The 6728-nt window shown below is 34.9% G+C and overlaps 1 long non-coding RNA gene across 2 annotated transcripts in view; it reads right to left on the bottom strand.

The window, feature by feature from the left end:
* LOC136849528 (uncharacterized) overlaps positions 1-2807 on the bottom strand; it is a 14540-nt gene extending 11733 nt beyond the window's left edge. The window contains exons 1-4 of one of the 2 annotated variants that reach the window (XR_010856304.1): positions 2310-2807; positions 1408-1854; positions 650-916; positions 128-379 (exon numbers count right to left, since the gene is read on the bottom strand). This is a non-coding gene — a long non-coding RNA (uncharacterized lncRNA). Of the gene's footprint in view, positions 1-127; positions 380-649; positions 917-1407; positions 1855-2309 lie in introns of those variants that run through there. The other variant, XR_010856305.1, reaches the window with a different exon arrangement.
* Between the last annotated feature and the right edge of the window lie 3921 nt (positions 2808-6728).

Raw genomic sequence — 6728 nt, 5'->3', positions numbered from 1 at the left:
GGCGCTGGAGTTTGCTTTACTCTTATTAATTCGGACTTTCAACAAAACTCTCAAAATACCGTAAACAGAGAGAGAGAGAGAAAAAAGGACAATTAATAATCGGTAGGTTGCCAAATGAGAATTGTGCTTCTTAACATTTACTTTATTTACACAAGCACACTAGTACATTAAAGGTAACAAATCTCACTAAAATGAAAATGTATGATTAATCAATGAACGGGAAATTAGTACATCAACTAATTCTAATGTGTACATATACAAGATGTCTTTGAAATTCTAGTAGTCATACAATTATATTAGCCCAGTAGGGGGGACTTCTCTTGGCAAATCAGGAAACACATGAAAAACATCTACTTGGCAAATGACACTGCCACCACTCCTGGAAGTGAAATAATTTCAGATGAGACTAATAAAAATATGAGATCTCTCTTAGAACGAGTTAACACACAAATGAAATGGATTTCATTACTTTAATCACTTCTAACAAGGGAATGGCATTACTCTATGCACTTATGAAAAGGGACACATGCTGGCACTGATAAATCCTTTTTTCCAAAATGGATTGAATTCAATTAGGAATTGTGAGAGAGAGGTATCAAGAGAAAAAGTTACACTGGCTTAGAACTAACTCTCGAATCACAGGACGTACCGTACTGTGCTTCCTTGGGATGCTTGTATAGAAGATTCTCCAGGTGCAGTAGATCTTAACTATGTTGGGACGGTGTCTGACTCAAAGGTTAAAGCCCTCCAAGTGCATAGGAAATGAGTGTCTGCTGGCTCGCGGCTCGCTCCTCTGGCGGGCAGAGCCTTCGGCGGTCACAAACAGACTGACTAGTGACTAACGACTCCTGTCGTCTTTTCCTTTTATAGAAAACTGTGCCACAGGCATGACCTAGGTGACGGATGCGGCCCCTACCTGTGGGTTAACAAGAGAAGATCTTCACCAGTATTTTGGAAATACCAAAGGGTTTAATTAGGTTTGGGCTTAGCTAGAAGGGAACAGTCATTATACTTCTCAGGTATATTTCCTGGCGTCTCGTTAAGAATAGCGAAGCAGAAACACGCCTTAAAAATCTCCTGTCGTTCCCTATACTATTGCTATACCATATCCCCCTAGTCAATGGGAAATTTCTGAATTATTAATAATAACTAAGCGGTACAGCGGCGTACATTCATATATATATATATATATATATATATATATATATATATATATATATATATATATATATATATATATATATATATATATATATATATATATATATATATATATATATATATATATATATTGTCATAAACTGGAGGTCTTGGTTGGGGAGAATTTGAAACAAGGTTTATATTGATGCTGCCATGAAACCAAGAAAGCCTAGCTTATGAGCAAAGGAAAGTTATTTGAAAACTTACCTCAGATTTTCCCTGGATTACAAGTGAATGAGAAGGTCGCCATTTGGGAATTAGAGTTCTTTTACAATTTACGGGAGTTTATTTACATAGATTTAGCAAGGAAACATGGAGACAACAAAACAATAGGATAACTGAGGGGCAGACTCATTAATTGGATACATGGAACAATAATGTAATGATTGGCAACAAGCAAGCTGATTAATGAGGGGGCCAACATGCAATACAATTAATCCAATGATAATAATAATAGTTAGTCATGCCCCGAGTACACAAAATAGTCTTGGTTAGATGATGCAAATGATTGAACTCCAGGATGGGAAAATAATTCATATGAACATTTTCGGGCCATAACGGACTTGGTATCGACAGCGACCAGGAATAATCAGGATTGTGGGTTGGCAGGCTAAATAATGGGGGCACGGAGTGCGATAGGCCAGCTTGTCTCTCCTGAAAGAGAGGTCCCGAGATTAACAATGGAGGTACACAGAAGGAAATGGAATCCCCCTTATAAATGGGGATACTTTACACAATTAAATATTAACCACTACGTAGCCCAGCAGATAATTATGATGAAATCACGTAGGCACAATATGGGAATTGTAGCTGCGTGGGCTAACAATGAACACGTGATCGCACTCACACAAAGAGTAAATTTAACACTGGTATTGCTTAGCCTAAATTTGCCCTTAAGTTGCACTGGGGGAGGGATAATTGATACTTAGCATGGGATCTTTACTTAAATTCAAGGCACATTAATGGCGAGATATGGGAGGCCGGGCAGGACTCTTACAAAGGAGGATTGCTTTGTGGAGGAAGGAATTAAAGTTTAAAGAAATGGAATCTTAAGGAGTTTAAGTAAAAGGGGGAAGGACTGGTTTACTGACTATTTGCGATGGACAAACCTTGTCTGATAATTGTGGCGCCAACAGTCGATGGTAGTTCAACCAGTGTAAACGGAGAATAGGGGCGATAGATCCGTCCAGTTCTGAGATGAGAAAGCGTCTGCCTTCCCAAAGCCAGCTGCATCTTGTGGGGCCTCAGCGTTAGTCCGACATCCCTGCAAATATGTCAAGAGAACCAGCAAAGAGGGCAGAGTAAAAGCTTACTTAGAATTAGGTGCTTTAAGGTTAAATTCCTACCTGGCCCCTAGCTTTAATAGGCCTATTTGACCTTCCCCATACCTAAATGCTTCCCCATCGCTTGATGGGGGTGAAAAAGGGAGTGCCTATTGTTTCCCAGGATCAGGCGATGGGGGGGGTGTTCCCCACACTGCTACACACTGGTACTAACAGCCCTGATCTAGTTCAAACTATGCTTGTTTCCGTCCGTCGCCCGCCAATTTTCCCGGCCCGACAGTCAAATGAATAGCAGATTATTTCAAAATTAAATGATACGCAGAAATCTACAGGAGGGAGGGATGTATATCCTTGACTATATATATATATATATATATATATATATATATATATATATATATATATATATATATATATATATATATATATATATATATATATATGTATATATATATATATATATATATATATATATATATATATATATATATATATATATATATATATATATATATATATATATATATATATATATATATATATATATATATATATATATATATATATATATATTCACATGACAGTCACTCACATACACAGACACACACACATATACACACACACACGTATATATATATATATATATATATATATATATATATATATATATATATATATATATATATATATATATATATATATATATATATATATATATACACACATACATATATACAATAATTATCCAGTTTCATACTGCATCATTTAAACATTTAAATACTAGTACACAATTAACCCATTAATAAAGCAATCACTTAAACCCGAACTTATACCTGAAGGGTACTGTATTTGATATGCACATCTACCGTTACCAATATGGAATTCAAGTCATGCTGGGTTCATGTGAGGAACAGTGAACTTATCTCTGTAGATATCAGAATGTTTTTGTTGTTTACATGTTTAAAAATATTTTTTGAAATTAACAAATTGTAATGTGTCAGTAAATGCTAGGGGTCCAGTGCTTTTGAGTGAGCCAATATAAGTTTTCATACGTTGGGGGTATCTAGGTTCAATCCCATCATGGTTGGGAAATATTCGTTGGTTATATGCCTGTTATTTGGCATTAATTTGGATGGCAACAAATTATTTCGAGATTGTAAAAAAAAAAAAAAAAAAAAAAAAAATGGTTCCTCGTTTTAATCGATATGAGTAACAGGAGCCAAATCATGGTCAATCTCCTTAGACCATCCATTTCATCTATAAAAGTTACTTAAAACTAAAAGAAAGAAACAATGGAACCTCAGTCACATCCATTTCCGGATCTAAAACCTTTTGAAAATCAAATTGAATTTTCAGATAGCCATACCTCAAACATCCTCGAAATTAACCGTATCTCATAAAAAGCATTCTGAGATCACCAAGGAAAAACATCCTGATTCCACATGAAAGGTAGACCTGGATACATTCAAAATTAATTCTTCTCTATTCTGGCCCATGGAACATTTCATCACAAAATTACAAAGAAATCTAATGAAAACAGACTCCCAGATGAGCATGGGGAACCTCTCTGCCATATTCCATTGAAATTCAGTAAAAACATGCAGAATTTCGTATTGGGGGAAAAATTAGGTTTTTCGAATTTACCTTAGAAAGAAAACCTACAGACTGCTCATGAATATTTTGATGACATTCTATTAAAGACTAGAGATCCTTTACAGCAGGAACAAACGTTACCGTCGAGGACTGCCGCTTGTTCCAAAGTTAACTTTCTATTCTCGCATTTTTTATTTCTAACATGAAAGTAGAGTAAATAGAATACCTCACTGGATAACAGTTTTTATCGTATCATCCTCGAATGAACCCGGTGCCAGTGAAAGCGGAAGGTCAATACACTACACGCACAACAGTCCCATATACGCAAAACCATTTATGGTAATGGCCAAATAAAGCAATTAATACGGAAGCATATCGTGGGCATAACAAGCATCGCTGATCACATGCAGATATCTTAAAGAGAAAATAAATATTGAAAACAGGTGGTGTCAAAACACGAATCAAGTTACATTTTACTATGAATCTTACTTCGGGAAGATCCCTATTAATGGTTCGCGTTTCAGACAGTCCAGAGGCATGATGATCTGACTGAATAGATGAGGAAGAGCACCCAAATTAATCCTTGAATCCATTGTGCTCTGCCGGGAGTAAACAGCATTCAGGTGCAAATCATGCATTATCTTCCACTCCCAACCCTATATCATCCTCCTCCATGAATTTCTCTCTGTCTGTTACATGTTTGTATTTACAAGGTCCTGATATATATATATATATATATATATATATATATATATATATATATATATATATATATATATATATATATATATATATATATATATATATATATATTGTTTGTAACTCAGTCACCCATGAAAATATTATTGTAAAAACCGAATAAAGGCATATAAGAATTTAATTTCTTGTGATATATTTATAGAAAAGATTCTGCTTCTTTTTATCTTAATATTCTTCAAGTATATTTTCACGTAAGCACCCGAAAGCGCTAAAGGAATGACGCTAAATTTCTTTCCAATGCTTCATATATATTGCAAAACCATGGCAGCACTGTAAAACAAAACTAATTAACCTCTCGTTGATAACAAAGACTAGAATGTGTTCTTGAGAAATGAATACTATGTACAAATTAACACACAGAGAGAGAGAGAGAGAGAGAGAGAGAGAGAGAGAGAGAGAGAGAGAGAGAGAGAGAGAGAGAGAGTATAAGGGTCTGGTCTTGTTTTCGAATAATTAACTAAGATCAACAAGCAAAATGATTACCAAATCTCATGATGCCTTTGAGTCATTATAAGTCCTAAAACGAAAGCATAACTGAAGCTGGCTTATATGAGCCACAAGACTGTTTGCCCAATAAACAATGCCACTGCATAATTACAACACTGGTTTGTTTACTCATTCCTGGCAAACATGGAATGCATTTAATAGGATCTAAACTACAGGTATTGGGAATGTTATTATACCATATTAAGACGGCATCCGCTTTCTGATCTTACCATAACAAGAATATTTTCTTATCATTTTAGGATTATTATTTTAGCTCTTTCTTAATTTTTCTTATTTCCATCGCTCCGTACGTTCTCAAGCTACAACTTCTGGGAGACAAAGCTCATCATTTCCTTTAAAACTACGACGCTCAAAAAAACTAGAAGTTTTCTTATTGAAGTCTTAATGATAAGGGAAAAGTGATTAATGGTGATTTGCATAGACAGCTATTAGGCGAATTTTAAGATCTTAATAATGAAAAAGATACTTTTTTCATGCTTTCATGAGGGTTTTGTCTTTATATTATAGGGATTTCTTTCGCTAAAAATTACCCAATATACGAAATGAATGCTTAGACATTTCATAATGCCACTGTGTGTGATATCCGTATGATGAAAAATCTTGATTTTTCTGTACTATATATATATATATATATATATATATATATATATATATATATATATATATATATATATATATATATATATATATATATATATATATATATATATATATATAAAATATTACTGCTGTTCTGCCCTCGTAACATTTGTCTCTAGTAATACCAGCCTGACCAAGACAGCGAAGAGCTTTTGTCCCACATTAGAGCGTCTTCAGTTCAAACTTCAACATCCGTTATAGTGGCCGAGTCACGTAGGCAGTTCAAATTGTAACGTTCACATGTAGGAAGGAACTTGGTAGCATTTAGGCATTTCACCCTATAGGAAAATTTCCATATCCACCCTTAGAATAGGTGGTCCTAAAGTCTTTTTTTCTTTCTACCTGTCCCTCTTGGCGAATGTTTTTGACAAAAGATTAAGACGCCTGAGGAAACGAATGCATCCCTGTCTGACCTAGGCCGGTCAGACAAAAGAGAGAGAGAAACGAGCTATCGCAGAGACAAGACGTCCTTTTGGCCTCTCCCCCCTTTGTCTATTATTTCTATTAGTGAAGTGAAGAATCATTATCCAGAACTTCCGATTGTCCGTTGTATGCGCAGCAACGCTTCGTCCTAAGGTAAAGTCTGTGTTTTTTGTTCAAAACTTCGTTCATTCTTTTATCCTCTTTTCTGTATTTCCAAATCTTCTTTGTTTCATCCTCCAGCCACCAATTATGGTATATGCTATTACGAAGTCTAAGATTATGCCCAATTATTATATTGTTAGCTTCATCCACTTTATTCCAGTA

This window comes from Macrobrachium rosenbergii, chromosome 2 (genome assembly GCF_040412425.1).
Source record: "Macrobrachium rosenbergii isolate ZJJX-2024 chromosome 2, ASM4041242v1, whole genome shotgun sequence".
Classification (NCBI taxonomy): Eukaryota; Metazoa; Arthropoda; class Malacostraca; order Decapoda; family Palaemonidae; genus Macrobrachium; species Macrobrachium rosenbergii.
The sequence above is the reverse complement of the archived record's forward strand: the minus strand, read 5'-3'. Positions and strand labels throughout refer to the sequence as shown.